The sequence below is a fragment of the Hermetia illucens genome, chromosome 1 (assembly GCF_905115235.1).
Source record: "Hermetia illucens chromosome 1, iHerIll2.2.curated.20191125, whole genome shotgun sequence".
Taxonomy (NCBI): Eukaryota; Metazoa; Arthropoda; class Insecta; order Diptera; family Stratiomyidae; genus Hermetia; species Hermetia illucens.
Genome location: NC_051849.1, coordinates 80,236,674 through 80,257,332, shown reverse-complemented (window position 1 = coordinate 80,257,332; position 20,659 = coordinate 80,236,674). Strand labels below are relative to the sequence as shown.

The 20,659-nt window shown below is 37.5% G+C and overlaps 1 protein-coding gene and 1 long non-coding RNA gene across 2 annotated transcripts in view; both read right to left on the bottom strand.

The window, feature by feature from the left end:
• Nucleotides 1-20,659, bottom strand: part of LOC119653200 (Krueppel-like factor luna) — a 406,205-nt gene that overhangs the window by 30,367 nt on the left and 355,179 nt on the right. The window lies entirely within an intron of this gene.
• Nucleotides 3,550-5,019, bottom strand: LOC119653245. Its single transcript, XR_005249660.1, has 3 exons — nucleotides 4,707-5,019; nucleotides 4,514-4,651; nucleotides 3,550-4,450 (listed from the first exon to the last, which is right to left on the bottom strand). It is a non-coding gene; the product is annotated as an uncharacterized LOC119653245 (long non-coding RNA).

Sequence of the window (20,659 nt, the reverse complement as noted above, 5' to 3'; positions counted from 1 at the left end):
AAATTATAATTTTTAATGAATATCTCAGTCGACGATATTTGGAACACTAACGAAAGGATAATCGTCGTGAGTTCATAAAAATAATTTTACGCTCGGACCAGATAGTCAACAAGGATAAAGCGAACATATAAATCCTGAGATAAGCAGAGGCACAAAAAAACGTAAATCGTTTATTAAGGCATTAGAAAATCCAGGATTTGAAGCTCGATATTCCGGAAAGCTGCCAACTCTAACAACGCCGTAAAAGTAGGAGCTATATCCAGCGCATTGTTTTGTCTTCATAGCCGACTAAACAATAACCTTTTGTTAATTTGAATTCATGTGACTGCCAAGTGCTTCTATTCACCGGGAGAACAATTGGAAGATGCAATTCTTTACAATTCGGCGAATTGGTAGAAAATTCACAAATAATGAGTATTAGCTTAGTACAGAGGGCTTTCTCTGAAATTATTGACAAAATCGGCGATATGGGTTTAGATCATCAACGAAATTGTTGAAACCACAAACTTGTTATGTACAAACAGATCATCGCTCAAATAAATGTCAGCTATGAGTGCCTTCCGAGTTTCCATTTTTTAGACGGCATAAAAAATAGAAGAAAGACTATGCAAAGGAAATTATGTTGAAAAAATCCAAAAAAAAGCTACCCCAAAATCTATACCTCTTATTAGGGAGTTATTGAACAGCCACAAACTAAGTAGAATATTTTATTAACTAGAGCGGTAGCTTACTGAAGCCTTTAGAGAGCCTAGCACACCTTAAATTTTTTTTGAGGAGATAAATCCAGAGTTGCATGGATTTTCGCTTAGATCTTGTGCAGATTGTGATTGTGATTGCTTTCAAGCAAAAAACGTCTTCTACTGCATTTCCAAAAGAACGCTACTAGTTGTCCTTTGATTTGAAACTACTCACTGGGCGCAATGGTTGAGGGGGTAGAGCGTCAGCTTCCCAATTTCGCTGCTCTCTTGTGTTTGTATCGCTGCTGTGAGCTTATCACTTGCACAGCGTTTAAGTATCATGATAGTGAAACTGAAGTATAATCTGACTATGTGGATGCCATATACTCCACCAAGGAGTGAACAGGAAGCACTTAAATCTTGCTCAATTTTTGCTTGCAAAATTCAATCATAAAAAAACGATGTATTTAGTCAGCAAAATTATATGCGATTTAGGGTGGTTTGACGGTAGGTGTGGATATGTCTCCATATCAACAAAAGAACTCTCTCTCTCCCTCTCCGGGGCAGTGAAAGCGTTGCTTCTCTATGCAAAACAAATTGCAGACCAAGATGAATTGTCCATTCTATAAACGTTTTGATCTCAGTTTTGCCAATAGAATTAGATTCCTAGATAGACACTTATCTCCATTGCTGATTTTTTCGTGTACCCAGAACATTTCAACAAATAGGAACGCTTCTAAGGAAAGGAGCAACAATCCCGTCGTTGTGACTGAAGAACGATAGTATTAAGAATGCTGTTTAAATCAAATAAACATTACGCCCAGCTGCCTGATTTGGTGCTGCGGCCAACTGGAATAACGAGTATTTTGGCAAACTTTTCGCTTTATAGACTCATATATCTCAGTGTAATCAGTCTAGGTAACACAGCGGCATCATCTTTTATATAATAGTACAAATTATCTTTTAGAAGTTTTAGAAAGATGCATTTGCTTTCGACACAACTTTAACTAGGAATGTTCTGTCCTACTTTTTAGGTCCTTTCCATTTTCTATTTTGTAAATGTTCACTAACATTTTATCCGTAGTTTGGATGGAGTTTAATGATTGTAATACTTCTAGCTACCTAGATGAGAACATACTTCCATGGAATATCAGAAAGGGCAGTGCCCACGGTCCCACTACTCACACAGGATCCACGCTTTCCTTAGACTTGCTTTGTTATCGCTTGACAAGTGGATCTGTTTGTCTTACTTCGAATTCATATATCCTTTTATCAATACCTGAAGAATTCCTAATTAATAAAATGAACATTTCCAATATGTTCCTTAATAAATCGTAAGAAATTTTTTGAACATACTACCGCTCTAAATATATTGAGCCTCAGGACAAATTTTTCAAATATTAGACGATGTTAACGAAATTATGAAATATTAGACGATGTTAACGAATGTTCAGACTTCATAAGCGCCACTTAAATACCTAATTTCTCGTCACATCGAGACATATTGCCAAGAGGTTGGTTTTCCTGGTTTTGAATTTTGCAGTGTAGTAGTCAGTTCAAATTTCGATAGTATTTTGAATTTTAAAGTACATCCCGAAGGAAAGTCAAACCACGCTAAGCATACAACCTGGGAGGCACCGGAATGCTAAGAGACCTGCTCAAATTTCTAAACTAGCTAGACTATGGCATACAAACTGTACAAAGTTAATATAATAGAAATTTATAAAGTTTCTTTTATTTTATTTCAACAGAATTGAACCTTGCTATATTTGATCAGTCATTGTACGTATTACAAAACCATCACTGAAAAAGGGCTGGTTTTATAATAATTTATTTCACTTAACTCTATAGCCTTATTATCATAACTAATTAAACCAATTAACCTGATAACTGATCGAGATATTCGTTCGATCGATATTCGTCCTTTCGTGCTCATAAAATACTTTTTTTGTACACGGACATATTTTGAAGGGCAGCAAAAACTAATTTAGCATTAAAAACTTTCAAAAATAAAAAATATGTATATGTCTAAAGAAAAGTCAGGAGGTAAACAGAGGGAGTTAAAAGTGCTTCACCTTTCCTAAAATGGAAAGGCCCGATCCAAGAAGACTGTATACAGGAGATCCAACTCGCGCATTTTTCATTGCACATCTTCTATCGCCACGGTAATTACGGGAAAAAACTTCCTCGATCTGGTGTTAGTGCCTTGTATGTGATGCAGTGCATTGGTATGCCCCACGTAGTTGTAGGCATGTGGCATTGAAGAGCTGATTATGGCTTGTCACATGAAATGGGAAAACACGAAAAAAATGACGAGAAATGTTATTTTCCTTTTGATAATGTTGCGATCTTTTTGTAGTTAGATGCTCAAATGTTTCCAAAGATTTTTTTCCCATCCATAGTCACTGCTGCCCCAAATTTTCCTTAGTCCGTTTAGTGGTCTATCACATCTATGATAAGTTCTTAAACACCGTAAGTAATTACCGTTTTGTTAAAGGCTCACCTCTTCTCGACTTTTCTGCTAGCAACTATTCATTATTCAGATTCATCATCTTCCGCATTTTAAAAAGAAGGAAAAACAACCGCGTCTAGCGAAAGACGCCCATCGGCGCTTCAAGGTATGGACAAATTAATTCTCAGAAATGTAACCAAAACTGCTCATCTGAACGGACTTGAGTAACTTTATATTCATCAGACACCAAAATGGATTTATGATTCTAATAGTCTAATAATTGAAGTTCTTTCCCGCATTAGAATTCAGTAATTTTATTGTTGTGGGACACAATTGGAATTTTGTCATTTTTGGATTCTTCTAGGGGTTATCCAGTTGTTTGTAAGGACTTATACTGTCTACATGCTGCCTTTGTTTTTACATAATTTAGTTGATTTGTGGTCCAAAACTTTAACCTTGAATCAACATCCGTTCACTAGCCATTACGCAGAGCACCTCAATATACAACAAATGTAATACATCAATTCTATTTTACTAAATCGATTTATTCCCATGAAATGTATAGAAAATGCAAGGAGCTAGTGATAAGATTTAGGACGCTAGAAACTCCCCCCTCCCTTCCTTTTCACACCAATAGCATATATTGTTATTCCCTGGGTCTTCAAATACCTTCCCTTCTCATACTACGAATACCATTAAAGCAAAGGAAATATTTTCAACCCAAATTTATCGCTTCTGCATAAGTTTCTGAGCTTATTTACTACCACTCATATCCTCTAAAGGACTTGAAATCGAGCCAGCTCGGCGAATATAAATCCACTACTTATTACTGTAACTACCTTCCCTTCTCTGCGCTACAGACCCAATAAATTTTCAAGCACTGAAAAGATTACTTTAACGCATCCTTTCCAAACACGTACTCATACATAAATAAGTGAATATCCCAAAGATATTCCTCGACAGGCCAACAGCCACATTCTATCCATTCATATCCTGCTTGTTCCTACCGCTGAAGTAATTTAATCGTGTGGTTCGGCATTTTCTCAGCGAATTTTTACACTCGTATATTTGTCTAAATGTTATGTACTCTATCCGGTAGCGTAGCTTGGAGATGATAAAGGTACCCTCTTCCGTATTATGGTCATAAATATGGGCCGTAATACATTTCCTCGTTGGTTACTTTTCGCCACACATTACGTTGTACTAATTTTTTGTGAGTGTTCGTCTGGCCAAGGAAGAGCGAATCGAGGCTCATCGTAATTTTAGCTACAATTGTGTGATGGGATTTTTTTAAATGCATCCATGAAGAGAATTCGGAACTCTATGGCAAAAAAATCAAATATTTAGACACCTTCAAAGTATAAGATACTCGAAATCTCCTTACATGTCGAAGTGAACTTTTGCTAAATGAGCGGGGGAGGAGACTGCAGAGGCTAATTTACAGCCGTCCATTTTCTCAGCACGCTTGCCATACATCCCATAGTCACGCACGAAGGTGTGTATGTTGCTTTTAGCTTAACCACTTCAAAAGGGAAAAATAAATTATTCGAACTCAAAACGGGCAAAGTTTATTTCACATTTTCCACCAGAAGTAACTGCAGTATTTCTTCCTGATGGGGCCGTTACTGAAGTAAGCACCAGCACCATTCAGTTTGAACGGTGAACCCTGGAGAAAATATCTTCTGCGAAAGGCAACTTCGGATGGCAGAAGCAGTCACAATGACGCTACCAACGGGAAAAACAACAAAAGCGAAGAATGCGGAATAGTACGTAATAGAAAATGTTTTTGGCAAAAGTGAAGTAACGTCCGGGATACAGCTCGTAAAATCTGTCCAAGTAAACTATTTACAACGATGGGTTCAGGATAGGCGACATTTGAAAACAATTTCATTTTCTTGAGCAGAACGGTTGCTGGGATCTCCGGACTTTTTCTTCAGTTCGCTCGGCCCTTTTTTCATTACAGTGCCATGAAACATTGTTTCCTTCGAAGGAGAAGTAATTCCTGGAGAAGCATATTCGCTTTTCAATCTTCAATTTTCGCTCCCAAAGGAAGGAAGTAAGTTGTTTTATACGAATGAAACTAGGGGTCAACAGAATTTAGCATTTAATTTCAAGGATTCGCTATCGAAAATAATAATGTCCTTGTCTGATGTGGAAGGAATTTTTTCAACTTGTAAATAAAGGTAGGGAGTCGCGGAAGGATCTTTGCGAAAAAAGTCTCGCAGTCATGTAGTTCTTCTTCTAGATGGAATTAGAGCCGAACTGGTTAAATGCGAAAGCGACAAGCCACACCAAATGTTTCACCTACGTATGCTCAAGATTTGGAACAGCGAATCAATATGTGATGGCTTGGATGGAACAAGACATTGTCTGTTCTATGTTTAAAAAGGAGGTATCACTCAGTACAGCAATTATAGAGGTATTACATGGCTGAGTACCATCAATAAGTTAGTCCCTGCTAGGCCGGATAGTTTGCCACGCTGAAAACATCATCAGCAAATACCAAAGAGGCTTTACTCAAAGAGGCTGCCTCTCTGAAGAAAGCGATGGAAAAACTGTTGGAATATGGCAATCAGTTGAACGATATCTTCATTAACTTCATTTCCGCCTATGGTAGCATAGCCAGAGTAAAACCGTACAGGGCCATAAGAAAATTCGGTATTGCGACTAAATTGATAGGACCAGCGACGCAAAAAGCCAGGTCTAAGAGAAAGGGTTTCGGTATAGTGCATCCTTTTTCACCTGGCTTTGGGGAAAGTTATCCGTGATATTGATAGAAATTTGAGAGGCACCATGCTCTTCAACTCTGACGATATTGACATAATGGGGAGAACAAACTCCCTTCATCCATATTGAGCGAGCGCTAAATCTGCGGCTGCACATTAATGAAGAAACGGTAAAATTCATGGTAGCACCGTCAGAATCAGAAACGAAAGAAACGACGACATAAAATAGCACTTGTCAATAATATAAATAGACTTTGAAACCGTTGATTATTTCTCCTATCTAGGGTCGAAAATCATATGATCTAGCCCAGAAAGTGTGCATATTCATATAAGAGAAATATCTATGGCAGGAAAAAAAGATGTGACAGGCTCTGACTGAAATGGAGCAATGCTGTAGGCCAGGACACCAAACAGTTTTTAGAGATTTTGGGATTGACATCCCTCAGCGCAAAACTAGGATGCCTGCAGTTGCTTACTAAGGTAGGCCTAGACCAGACAGGGGTTGTAGCTCCGTTGATGACGATGATTGCATTAATATAAAAAAATCAAAATTAAAGTAAATGTCAACTTTCGTTGAGAGCACAAAGAGAATCGAAGTTAACAATTGACACCTTATAACGGTATCTGATGCTCCTGCTCGTTATCATCCGTTTACATGAAATTGATATGTTTTCTTGCGCGTTTCCTGATCACTCCTCTGTAGAGTATAAGGCACCTACATAGCTTCAGTTTTCAACGAGACTGTACTTTAGTTTCAATATCGTCATACTTGATGCTGTGCAGCTGAGAGGCCTCGAGTAGCGGACAGCACAAAGAAGAACATAAACATCTCTGACATGGATGTGATACCAAAGCAGCAAAATAGAGAGACCGATGCTCAACCATTTTGACTGCCGCACTGTCGGGACAAAATTTCTTTGTGCTTGAATACTCAATTCGAACCCCTGTTTTTCAAGAGCGCATAGGGAAGCTAAGCATTCTTATACATTGGCTTATCGACCACATTAGCCATGACCATGACATTCCACAATTGATAATCTAACTTTCAATCTACGGCCCATTTCAATAGAACATCTAGGATATGACTATACAAATAATTACAAAATTTTCGAATTTTTAAGCCCGAAGTAAAAAATTTCTCAATCCACTTATTCTCGGCAAACTCTTAAGTCAACCACCTTGGACTAATTCATATTGCGAGGTCACTGTAATTTTCCTTTTTGGTCCATTTCATCCCATCAAGAAGTACCATTGACTTGTTTGAACGATTTACCGCCCTTTTCGCTTAAAAGGAAGCGCCTTTCCATAAACTTACACTCAAGTAAGTGGAAAATTTGCTTCTTCCTTGAAATGAAAACAAGGAAAAACCATACCAAAACAAGAAGGAACGGAAAAAATACGAAAACAACTTCAAGGCCCAAGAAAAAGGATGCACAGTACGATGCTGTGTGGAAATGGGTAAATAAAAACTAAACGAAAAGGTGCAACTTGAGAAGTGTAGACTAGTTGTCGTATATTGCCATTGTTGTCGTCTGGACAAAATGGGAAAAATGGTGAAATGAAATAAAAACTTGTTATCTCGCTAAACGGAATTTTTAGGTCGATATGAATGAATGCACCATGTGAGACGGAAATACAGAGAAAAACCCAGCCCGAACCTAGGAACAGAGGTAATAGCGGAAAAGAGTAAGGCAATAACGGGTTGCATGTAGCCGCCAGCTAGCGTTTGTACCGAAACAACTTGGGAAAGTTTTGTACTCCTGCTCCGATTTTTGGGTTGCGAAACTTATCTCGTTGTCTGGATCTTGTCATCTTGAGAGGAGGCGAAAGTTTGATGCAACTTGAATTGGTTGTATCCTGGCTGTCTTACGGCGGCGACAAAAAAGATTAAACAGGATTTCTAGGAGATGTGAACGTCTGAGTATACGAGTATGCAGTAAAATTCGTAAGAAACGACTTTTTTGTTTCAAACTCTCAGGAGAATTCACTTTGCCGCTTTTTTGACGTTCGCGTAGACATCGGTGCATGTCTTCTATATTGTCAGATAATAACCTATTCGAAACAGATATATTAGTTGAAATCATGTTAAATGTTTTCGACGAAATGGAAAATCTGCGAAAATTGTTGCATATATAATATGTCATCTGGAAACAACAAAATCAATTGCTGGTCTTGTTTAGATTTATATCAACTTAGAAAGACAAAAACATCATGTAGAAGAAAATTTCCGTCTTACTTATCAGAAAACATTCTTCTCCGAAAAACTTTTTTTCCTCCTCCTTTACGTATCTCCTGCTTCCGAAAAGGACTAAAAAACATCGACCACTATCTTTCGCATGCAAATGTGCAAATGCAAATTGAACAGTTTTAATAGTTTTCTAGAGCATGCACAAAGTTTGATCTGTTTGGTTTTGGTGTCAAGATGAAAGTTTTATGGTCAGGAACTGCACTCTCTGTCCGAACACATCTCCGTGTTCTTTGAGAAGAGTTTTCCATTTCCTCCATTCTTTTCAGAAGCAGATACCAGCTTTTAAACTGGATGAAAGGAACAGAGTCCACCGGTCTTACTCAACTTGAGGAAGTTGCTTGTGTTGAAACGGATGAGTTTTAATTGGGTTAGGTGCTGTTCAGCATTATGTGTGAAAATGGGATGTTTTCAGGGAGTTGGAAAATTTCAAACAGCTGATGAATGAGTGGTAAGCAAAGCACGTTGCGTGCATGTATGCAAAATTTAAGTTTTGAAGGCATCGTATCACTCGTTATGCAATACTTTGTTGTGAGAAGTAAACTACTGATGGGTACGTCTTGCACTAGTCAAGTCTGAGGAGTTCCATGACTACAGTCTGCAATCTTGGGATGCTTTGAAAGTTTATAGAAAGAATTCTTATAGATATGTAAAATTAAATAGGTGTGAATAAGAGAAAATCACTTCCATAGAAGTTTTGTGCTTCTGATTACTTTGAGCCTTATTGCACATTTTTTGGCTTAACAGAATGTCTTGGTTTCATCAATTAACTACATGTAACTTTTACTGGTGTCATCATATTTCGTTTATCGCTCCAGTATGTGTAAAAATTGAAGAAAACCTTAATTTCCATTCCCATTAAAGTTCAGTTCAGGAGGGTCAAAGTTGTAGCGGAATTCTTCAGAAATTTTAAAACATGAGGAGCAATTTGTGTTGGCAATATTCCTGCAGTTCACACATAGAAAAGTATCATCTTTTCTCCTTTTCTTTTTTCTCAGCGTACGCTTTAATGGTTGGTACAACCATGGCCAAACTATTGTATTCCAATCAAAGTAAAGTATAAAACTGCTGCCTACCCTGACCAATTTCAATTTTTGATAAGTGCAAAACTTTGCCAAGGACAAGAAAACTTTCAGGACCTATTAATCTTCAGCAAACTCATTCGCTACTTTAAGCCAGACTGCTATACCGCTCCGTTCATACACTTAGATGAAACTTGATAGGGACAACAAAGAAGAGCTAGAGAAATGAAATAAATCAAAAGCCCGCGTAGTTTCCTAGAATAACTTACTATAAGGCAACACAAGACGTCGACCAATTTCGTACGACAAGTCAAGTCAAATGGGTATCTACGCGAACTAGGCGAGCCTAGAAGGATAACTTCCAATCTAATATTCATTGAATACTGTACAGTCTGAATCTGTATGGGCTTGTGTTCGCCTATGTGAAACTCCCTTAGGATATATAACATAATTTCATTGTTTACAACCAACTAAAGATGAAGATGCCTCCTGTTACTTGAATTTAACATGAATTCAGGGAGGAAGTGATGCAGACATGAACGTTCCGAACGTTATGTGATTGTGTGCTTATAAACTTTGTAGTGGAAATAAAAGGAATTGTTAGCATCTTCCAATCTGAAAGAAGGTTTGGTATGCCAACGTCCAATTTATATGACCCGATTTGTAATATGGCACTGCAATGTAGAATTTTGTTATTTTTGAAATTCTATTCGCCCAGCTTATCCACAAATTAAGTGAGGGGACCACATTAGAAGGCCTATTTTCACATATGTTTTTAGTGGGAAAAATCAATTAGAATTCAATCAAATTTGGGCCTGAGTCTGTACCTGATAATCGCTCGGTTTAACGCTCATAAAAACTAAAGGCAAAAGAATTTTGCTTCGAAATTTTTGCAGTGTATTTTGGGATAGCTAAGTTAACGATCCGAACAATAAAAAAAAATCTCTCCTTCAATGTGAGGATACCAAATTGATAAAAGAAAATATTTTCATTTAGTCGACGGCAAAAGAGAAGAAAATTCCAAAACTCTTATCAAAGGCACCCACGGTATCTTCTAAAGAAAATAGCGGAAACTCCAACTAAACAAAATGATACAACTTAGGAATCTTTGATAGGTAATTCATATGAAAGGAATATATCACTAAGAATTTTTATGAAATAAGAACGTGAATACAGCTTCACGTAACACGTATTCATCATTTGTATCCGCGTATAAAGGAGAAAGATAGAAAGGCTGTGCAATGTGCTGACTTAAATTGGTTTTAGAATGGCTGAGAAAGTTAAAATTGTATGTCCAATATAAGCCGAGGAATAAAAGAAAATAACATCTTAGCAAAATTAAAAGCAGGTGAGTATATGCCTTTCCCGTGCACGGCTGCTATTGCTTACCACTCAATTGCTTCATATTTAACTATTTAAATATTTATCCACAAATAATATTTGAGGGTTTTTTCGTGCAAAATTTTGGAACAATACTTGACATTATCCTCAAATCTAAATATTACTAAATCATGAAAGGCATTTATGAAAGCCTGGTACAAACAGCATATAAACATGGAATATCTTTGCGTAAATCATCTTAAAATTTGTTTGAACAGTTTGGAAAATATATAAGAAGAAAATTCGAATAGGTAATTTCACGTCATTGCACCCCAATGATGTTAAGATACAAATTTATAACGATAACACCTGTTGAGAGGTTATCACCACCTTAAATTTAGATGGAAAAATTATTATGCACACGAACTAAAAAATGATAAAAGATGACTCAATGGAATTAGGGGTAGATTAGCCACCACATCAATCTATAACATCTGAAGAAGGAGCTACTAAAATCAACAACATGCCTCAAACGCTCGTTAGAGTCACATTGCAACCTTAAGCCAGCAAAATCAACATAAACCCTACTATCCAGACATATGAGCAAAAGCCTTGCTTTGCTTATATATTTGTGGTATGCGTAGGTCTAAACCTTGCATCTTAGCTCAAACGAGCAATACAGGAAGGAAACGCCAAGTTGAACCTTGAATTATGAAAAACATTTTCTATCCTTTGTATGTTTATATCATTATTAATATCTATTCAATAAGCAACTGTTTCACTAGAAAATCAAACATAGAGCTCAGATAAAACTAACACCCCCGATTACGATCCTATTGCCTCAGTGCAATGCCACCAATTAGCGGCACATAACATCCAACGAAAATAAAGAAACTTGAAGACATTCTTATAGAGCGGAAAAATTTCACTTTCTTAAATGACAAAATGATAAAAGGGATATCAACAACAGACGGATAAATTTTGGGAAATGACATACTTTAGTCTTATATGACGGACGTCATGAGGAGAGCGATAAAGAATAGAAATTTCAGCCTACAGTACTGTACACCAATCCCAAACCTCATTTTACGGACCAAATCTGCTTTTGAGCTTCTAAGATATTACTATTTAATGAAATAATAAGTAAAAGATTTGCTTTTTATATGAAATATCTTCTATAGAGTACAATGTTACCGAACAGTAAAGCAAACAGAGATGGCGAAGGAATACAAATACTGTATTTCAGAAAGCAACTGCCTCCCCCATCAATGCATTAATGATCATAGGAGTTCCAAAAGCTTTGTAAGCACTTAGATTTGGTGATCAAGTCACTGTGCCATCCTTTGAGCTAATGGAATTAGCTCAGCAGCTAAACTGTTTTAATTATTGGCAATATAATGGAATGTTGCGCGTTAGCATGTTATATACTATCCCATAATATGTATATGTAATTGTCAAAAACTCTTCTGTCATATATGTATAATATACACCAGAGCCTTCATTATGTCAGGATATTCACCTTAATGTGAAAATGATATTCAATAATACACTAGGATGCAGTAAATTAACAACAAAACCCCAAAACCAACCAAATTACGTTATAGTTACAAATATATTTTACAATTGCATTACAATTGCAAATAAAACTTTCATCTGGTCCCCCGCTTTTATACTAACCATCCTTAACGACGCTTAACTTTGGCCATCACATGTCGAATTTAGCTAATTAGAACATATAATTGACGATTTTGTAATTGCGAAGGTACTAATTAGTCCCTTTCATTTGATGCCTGAAATATCAACATTTTGAGATCCTTTTCCACTATTTTCGCCGGCATGAACAGCCTCTTAAATTCAACAAGAATTGTTTGCAGATTTCATACACACACGACAATAGCTTTAGCCGCTCTCGGGTGAACTAGATGTGACATACGGTCGAATAGACAAACAGATATCAGACCATTAACGCCCCCCATTATTATCATCATATATGACTGGTGGACATTCTCTAGCGGAGCTACGAGAAGCAAGTAGTGGGTGATTAAGTGGGATTAGTTCCTAAGCACATTATAGACTGAATAATTTTTGCTGGAAGACTAGAGCAAAACTGTCAGGTGACAAACGGAAAGTAGAAGTAGATATCAAGCTCCGCGAAGGTTACCCAGAACTCGACAATGCTACGGAGTAATCCATCAATACAAAAGTTAAAAAGCGTAGAGATATAAGGAGAGGTTCTACGTTGTTGCAGGTTATACGGAGAAAATTTTTCTCAAAGAAGTGAAAGGGAAGGGAAAGGGATCATGGAGCAATACTGGATGCAATTTCTAACAAGCAAATTGAAAGAGAGTGGATCGAAAAAAATCAGAAGACGAAACCCGTTCAAACTCCAGCATATGATTGACGACATTGAGGCAGTCGCTGTAAAAAAGGAGTTAACTGTCGGAAGCTACAATAATACCTAACACATCACGTGGTATTTCTTGATCTTTAGTTTGGATTGCACCATACTTTGAGGTCATCAGTGTACCACAAGCATGGATATGTAAGAGGGAAAGAAAGATTATTGATGACAAAAAAAATAATAGTGGTCCCAGGATCCATGTGGAACACCAGTAGAAGGGAAAAATACGGAATATGCAACAATAAAAAAAAATCAATAAGATCGGTTAGAAAGAAGGCAGGAAGCAAGCCATTAACTAAAGAGAAAAGTTTAATGAAACTGTCAGTAGTTTGCACAAAAGTATGCTGTGATTTGCCGAGTTTAACCATTTAGAAAAGTCAGTGTTAATAACGCGCAACTTATACCAAGAATTTAGACATTTCGTGATGTATTTGGCAAATTCAAGCAAATTAGCTGCAGTAAGCCGACAATTAACAAGATGTTCTCAGCGAGGAGTGCAGGTGCTGGAGAAATGTTCATCAATACAAGGCCGAAGAGTGTCGAGTTTTCATGAACATCAAACTAGATGCGACAGTATCGATCGTTCTGTAATTTATAAAATATTGTCCGTATTTCTCATCAAAACTGGTCAAACCCATCAGAACGGCAATGAATCAATCCAGTTTTCGATAGAGGAAGTTATATATTAAATTTTGACAATATTCTAATCCTAACATGTCTGTCCTAACATGTTAACATTAAAAGGGCATAGTATATGCACAAAACAAGATGAAAGACAATATTCAGACCAGCCTGTTAAGAAAGCACCAACGGCGTAACATCCAGTGTCGCGTTTAGACATGCCTTGGTAAGGAACTTCAAATATCCCGGTTTTGCCCCAAGGTCAACCAATTCGATATTCCTGGCACCCCAGCTTATGATCGCTCCATCTGGTAAAGAATTCACCGCATATATTACTCTAATAGGTTGAATCATCCTCATACGGATTGTTTGGCCGATCCACCGAAGCTTATTCAGCGGGACTTTATCCATAACCAAACGTCCATTCTCTTGTAAGGGACCAAAATTCTTCGGAGTATTCGTCAATTCAATTCAAAATTTTTCCTGTTAACAACCCTAGCTTTTTAGGAATGCATGAAGACTGGGAACATCACCGTCTTTATAGTAAGAGCTAAGCCTATCATGAGACTTTTCCACCGAAACAGTTTTCATAAGCCAAAGTAGGTTTTGATAGCTACCAATAGGTGAGTGCGGATCGCTTCGTCATAGCTGACAACGGTTAAAGAACGCTGTATACTTCCCGTACCTCCAGACTTACAATCAAATACTAGCCTAGCTGAGTGGGGCCTGTAATACCTCTTTACCTTCAATAGTTCTCAACCCTCAATTGGAATTTTAACAATAGCGTAGGAATGTGTCGCTACAGTTGAATCTGGATGGCTTTTTACCACAGCGAGGCGTCTAAGGACCTCCAGCAACTTCCAGTATAAAATCCCTTCTAACAGAGTAGCTTCAAATCAACTCATTGGATGTACGGCGTATGGTAGAAAACGCTTGATGCATCCTGCAATGAATGTATTATGTCATAATCGAATAATTTAGTTCAATTCTTCACCTTCTTCAATGAAATTGTTGGTTTGTTCTTACGTCAAATCATCAAGAAAGGAGTCCAGCGGAATCCGAGGTTTTCCATTACGAATATCGCTAGAGAAACCAGTTTCAGCAACCGAGCGTAAACTGGCCTTAACTTTAAACCATACTAACTTCAACAAGTTCAACGTCTCATCGATGAAAATGATTTCATTCGCTTCCCAGTTCAAAATTAGCAATCAGTCATGGTTCGGGGCAGAATTCGCACCAGCGATAGGATACGGCTTATGCAACCAGGGGTAAATATTAACCAAGAACCAAAAGACTCAGAAATGGTGCAAAGCCAATTTCCATCACGTACTCTACCCATCGGATCTCAATTCGACCGACTATAGATGTAGTCGATTTCGGAGGGAAGGGCCTGTGTTAAACTCCACAGCGGTTTCGTAGTTGCTAAAGCAATCGCCACCTAGAGAGTGAGATCGATTGCAATCCAATGATAAAGGGCTCATCCAATAAGGCAATTTCGGAGCGGACTGATCAATCTGTTATATCTGTTATACTATTGGTATTAACTTCTGTTTTCTAAAATTTCTTCTATGTATTTAGGGAGTCCCACAGAATGTTTCAAAATAACACTAGCAAAGTTCACCTATATTCCAACGGAATTCTTGCTATAACTTTTGCAGTAGGATGAATTTTCAGTACATTAAATAGTCAAACAACCCACCGGCTCGGCGACTGTAGGTCTTGGCAATAGGGTTGGATGCTTCTAGCTACTTGCATCCGCAAAGTTTGCATTTAGAGAGCATTTGAAAAAAATGTTACAAAGTTTTTTTTTTTGTAGACGTTCTAATCTGCCCTGAGGTAGCATTACTGAATAAAAAACTATTTTTCGCGCCAAATCTATCATCTGCTACTCATAACGTATTATCGAGAATGTTGCCAACCGGCAATCCTTTTCCTAGATGTGAAATTTACTGGTTCAAAATTTTGAAACTGTGGCTATTATCTAAACAAACTCTTCAAAAAACTTCAGAATCATAAGGGCAAATATTTGGATGCCTTAAGGTATAAACTTTCTGAAAAATTTATGCAACTCTTATTGACTTCTACAGTCAAACTGTTCAATCAACCATTTGCTAAGAATGTCGGGCATAGGAAGCCAGTAATACCATTTCTAAATAGTATAACCGTTACTGATTTACTAACAAGCATTTCATCACGAACAAAAGATAATAAAAAAGCTGACCTAATGCATCATTCGGAACAACGCTAATCGTATAAAAATTAAACATTGTGAACTAACTTACAACTAAACTGGGCTCCTTCCTTCATCCTTACAACATTACCATAAAAAACTCATAAAATTTAAATAGGACAAAATATAAAGTATTGAGATAAAGAAACTGTTTTAACAACTTACTTTGTTTATTGAAGCGTCGCGTCATCATAAAATATTATGTTTTTTCTTTGTGCCTTTGATAGCATAAGTGAAATTGAATTCTAGAAAATTACAAAGCATTCTTTCTGTAACGGCCTACTTTTATCGTTATTTAAATTTTATTATTATATGAAAAGGAAATATGGTGAGTGGAGAGAATGTAATATATGCATAAAAAGGCGGGGTAGCTTTATAGCTACTTCATGGGCCTTCGACAGGTTTTTCCTATTATAGAAGTTCTACCTCAAAATTCATTGGCGCGAGCATTCCTTACCCCGTAAATTGTGGCATCGATTGCCCAGTAATTCTGAATGATTGCTTGATTGGTTGAATTACTCTGTGTTTGCTCTATTTAAGTAGGACGCCTCTACACTGAAAGTTGTTTTTTCCATCACACATTGTCGTAAGCGTTGACTCCCAGCCATTTCCACACCCATCACAAATATGTACATATACCACGTGCCATAGGAAGCTTCTGGATCATCTCAACCTAAGAGTTCGGGCCCATCAGGAACTTAAACGTACAGCAGATCCAAAGAATGTTAACAAATACGCACACGCTTATATCCACGCTTATATACATATGTAACTAAGAAAACGCGTCCCTCTATGAAAAAAATTCTTGACTTTTCCATATTTTTCATTCGCTCAATAAATTAGGACAAGTAAACTGTTTGAATTTCTAAGAAGATACTCCTCACCCGCGATTGTCTATAAAGTCTTGATAAAAATTTTCCAGAAAATTTCTATCTCTCAGGAACGTTTATTTGTTTAGACAATCTACCTACTAAAGTAAGTAATAAACAAAAGGACCGTTCAAGCTTTCTGCTTGGCCGATAACAGGTAAAACAAGCAAATTCCTTCAAGAGAGTCACGTCCGCCGCCAGCAAACTAATTTCTTATTTTCATCCCTCCTCAAGGCAATGTAAATCCATTCTAACAACAATTCCCTTACAGTAGACAACCTACTATCCAAGCCATTTCGTTAAGCAATAATACCATTGAAAGTGATTTACTTTTTGTTTTTTCTTCTCCTGATTATTTATTGTTTCTTGTTTATTTTCGTTTATTTTATTACAAAGGACAGGAACGTGAATCAACAAAGTTTGAGCGGATAATGATGCAGTGGTAAGGAATTAAGGTGGTCATGGAGATAATGTAGCCATATTTAATCGGGAAGGCCGGGTGGAACGTTCTTATCCTTGCTGGGCAACACTGAATCTGTCAGAACTTGCTTTTGGAACATGGCCTTGATTTCCTGCGATGAATTATAAATACCATTACACATAGTTTTTAATTGTTGCTACTAACAAGGAAACTTAAATAACAAAGAAGCAGTTAACTGTTCCAATTACTTCTTCTAGGTCCGTAGTCTGAAAACTTATATTGTATTGTAACCACGCAAACTATGTAGTTTAAGATAAATACAGTTCGTTCAAAGATTATCAATGAGCCTCATTTACGTAGACGGGGAATATCTGGGCCGTAAAAGGATACATATAAAAGTTTAACACTAATCGATTGTTTCTAATTATTTTATAGGGTCTGTGTTGTAGGACGCTTTTCTTCTAACCAAGTATCAAAAAATACCGGAGCGAACGACAGCAAATGCGGAAGAACACTTCGCCGTGGCACTCATCGTTCAAGATTTTCTCAGGCCAGAGTACACTGAAGATACATGAGGGCTTGGAAACTTTAAGTAACCGGAGTGGAATGTTTAACAATGGCTGACCATGCTGCAGTGCAAGACAGAAACTGTGCAAATGGTACCTTCAAATCACTCTAATACTGTTGCCCCATACAACAACAGTCAACATTTTCTGCGATCAGCATCATGTGAACTGACACCCTTATTCGACAGTAAGAATTTAAGATTCGGCGAAATATTTATGTTTAAGATTTATACTGTCTTATTGAAAATTAAGTGTGAAAAGTACAACAAGATATGGATGCCCCATGTTCCGAGGAGGAGTGAATAGGAGATATACCATATGCATAAAAGTTCATATTGCAAAGAAGATAAATGCTCATTAACGTCACGTTTCTTCAGGGTAAATCGATGCGTTTGAAAATGTCGCTGAAAATCAATTCCTCGTCGATGGTAGGTGTAGCAGATCCATTCTCTACAAATCAGGAGGTAGAGAAGGTGCAGTAATGCACCATCCCGATATATTGACTTCAGCAAGTCATCTATTAAGGATACCATGCCATGAAAAGAGCTGAAGCCTTTTTTTCGTCAACTGAGACAGTCAGTCCAACGGAATCTGGGTTTTTCTCTTTCATCATCACCTGCACCTTTTAATGACATATTTTTTACCTTTTCTGTGGCGCTGCTAGCGATGTCCGTTAAGTTGGCATACGTTTCCAGAAATAGAGCCGAAGGTAGATCAAAAAGGCTAGCAGTTTCAGTGAATTCGACCTGCTCGCACATATTTTACACTTAACTACTTGGCACGGCTTTGTTGCTGCATCTTACCTCTTTTATCCGATATCACAATCAGAGTGTTTTCAACTTTCAAAAACACGTAAATCAAAAATTTTGTCAACAAAACAAGAGCACGTTGTGTTCATTAAATTTAGTGTTATGTTTACCGCAATATATATATGTATATGCATGTAGATCTATCTATACACTAATTGTGCTGCCAGTTAGGATTTTTGGGAGCCAGAGCAAGCAAAGCAAACGGGAGAATTTACAATACGTGTGCTGCACTCCGAAACATCAACAACGCTCGCCAACACGTCAGCGTCTGGAGCTGTTTTCAAATACTTAGAGTTCGAATTTTTACTTGAAACTTTCGATACATATTCTTCGATGTCTAAACTGCTGATCTATTAGAACACTATCGATTTTTTGAAAATTTTATAAGCCCTCACTCCCCCGTTTCGCAATAGACTGATTTCGAAAGCACCAATCGAGACCTTTCATTTGATACCCTAGATGACTACATTCGGTAACAAAAAAAAAAGGTTACACCCCCTTTTGCATATATGGAGACCACCCCCCCCCCCCTTTAGTTCTACATAGAACGATACAACTAACTGCATCCATGGGCATTCACAGTTCCCACATTCTCACCAAATTTAGTATCAACCGGTATAACCGTTTCTGAGAAAAGTACGTGTGACAGACAGTCAGACGAAAGGACAAACAGATAGATAGACAGTGAACCGATTTTGTTGAAAACAAAACCTTAAAAATGAATCGTATGAGCTAAGACTGAATGAACTATTTTAGGAAAAGAAAAAATGTTTGAGGAAAAAGAAATTAATTTCAGCACACCATGGCATCCTTCAGATGGACCATCTTTAAATTTAACTATGCAGATTATCAAGTCAATGCCTTTTTAACACTTTTGATACTGCACCTTCTTCCTGCAATCAAGCGGAAACTAAATTCAACTGAGTGTGCTTTAGTCTCTTCATTCCCAGGCGAAATCTGCTTTTATTTCAAAAAACGCTACCATTCAGCAACAAAAAAAAAAATCAAATTAGCAAAGGAAAGTGATAAGGCAAAGGATCATCCAAGCATCAATGGCTTAACGGTGCATCGCACACGTGTCAATCAGGGCATACATATTTACGGAATTCCCTTATTCAGATGGTCGTGTAATGTCTACAAATGCACACATGTTGGCATGTATGTCTAAAGAGTTTGCATTTAACAGGTTCCCTAACAGCCATTTCCTGTCTGTCTTCCATACTTAGCGCGAATACTATCAGAACATATCTACTTCATAACTCTTAACTACAGAAGGCACTAACTGGAAGTCGGCAGGTTCATAGGCCCAGGCAGAAGATATATGATAGCATGTCTAAATCTATGCAGATGCTACCTCGCCGAGTAATCAATGAAAAAGCTTGTGAACAACAATTTCATGGTTACGGCTAGATATGAATATAAAGTAGTTCAGTGGAGACGAGGCTAGGTTTCGTTGAATATTAACCAACAACGCTAGAAGTACGAATTTCCACGAATCAGCTCGCTTAAAGCGTGCTTTACTCTGCACCAAAGCGAACGCCCTGATCATAGGATATATGTCAGTCAAAACCGCGCTTTGCAAATCACTTAATTCGCAAACACAATGCCAAAAGTGTCGAAAATAGATATTTGGGTACTTCACCTGGTCATGCCGATACGATTCAGATTTCACGGCACAAATGCGCTTGCTTTACAAGATTCCGAAACACTGTCCTCCTTTTCGTACTACTATCCACTTCGAACGTTTCCACGTTGCTATAAGAAGACATCAATGGAGATTTCACTATGCTTTCACGTGGTTCTCTTCACTATCGTCATTATTAGAGAACCGGAGGCTTTCATAGTAGTTCCCCGGTGCAATGCTACTATACAAGTCAGCTTTCAGATACTTCACCAAACACTATCTGCAGTTCTACATAGCGTGCACGCCGTATAGTTAGCATTGTTCAGGTCTTTGAACCTTGGATACATCTATCCATGATGAGGATTCCGTTGATGATAATAATGATGACGATGATGCTCACGACGACGGCGATAGTGACGCCGATGATGCCTACAATAAGGATGCTGGGCTTTTTTTGAAATGATTGAGAAAAATGAGAATTCTGATAACGCTTCACTGCAGGGAAAAACATAGGCATAGAATGGCAATGAGAGTGTATGGCTGCAATATAATGCACATTGCATCACAATAATCACAACAGCAACATGCTTTTCAATGCAAAATGGTGCCGTTCAACTGGGATTAAAAGAAATAATTAAAAAATGCTGACAATCGGCAGATATGCTGTCAAGTATTC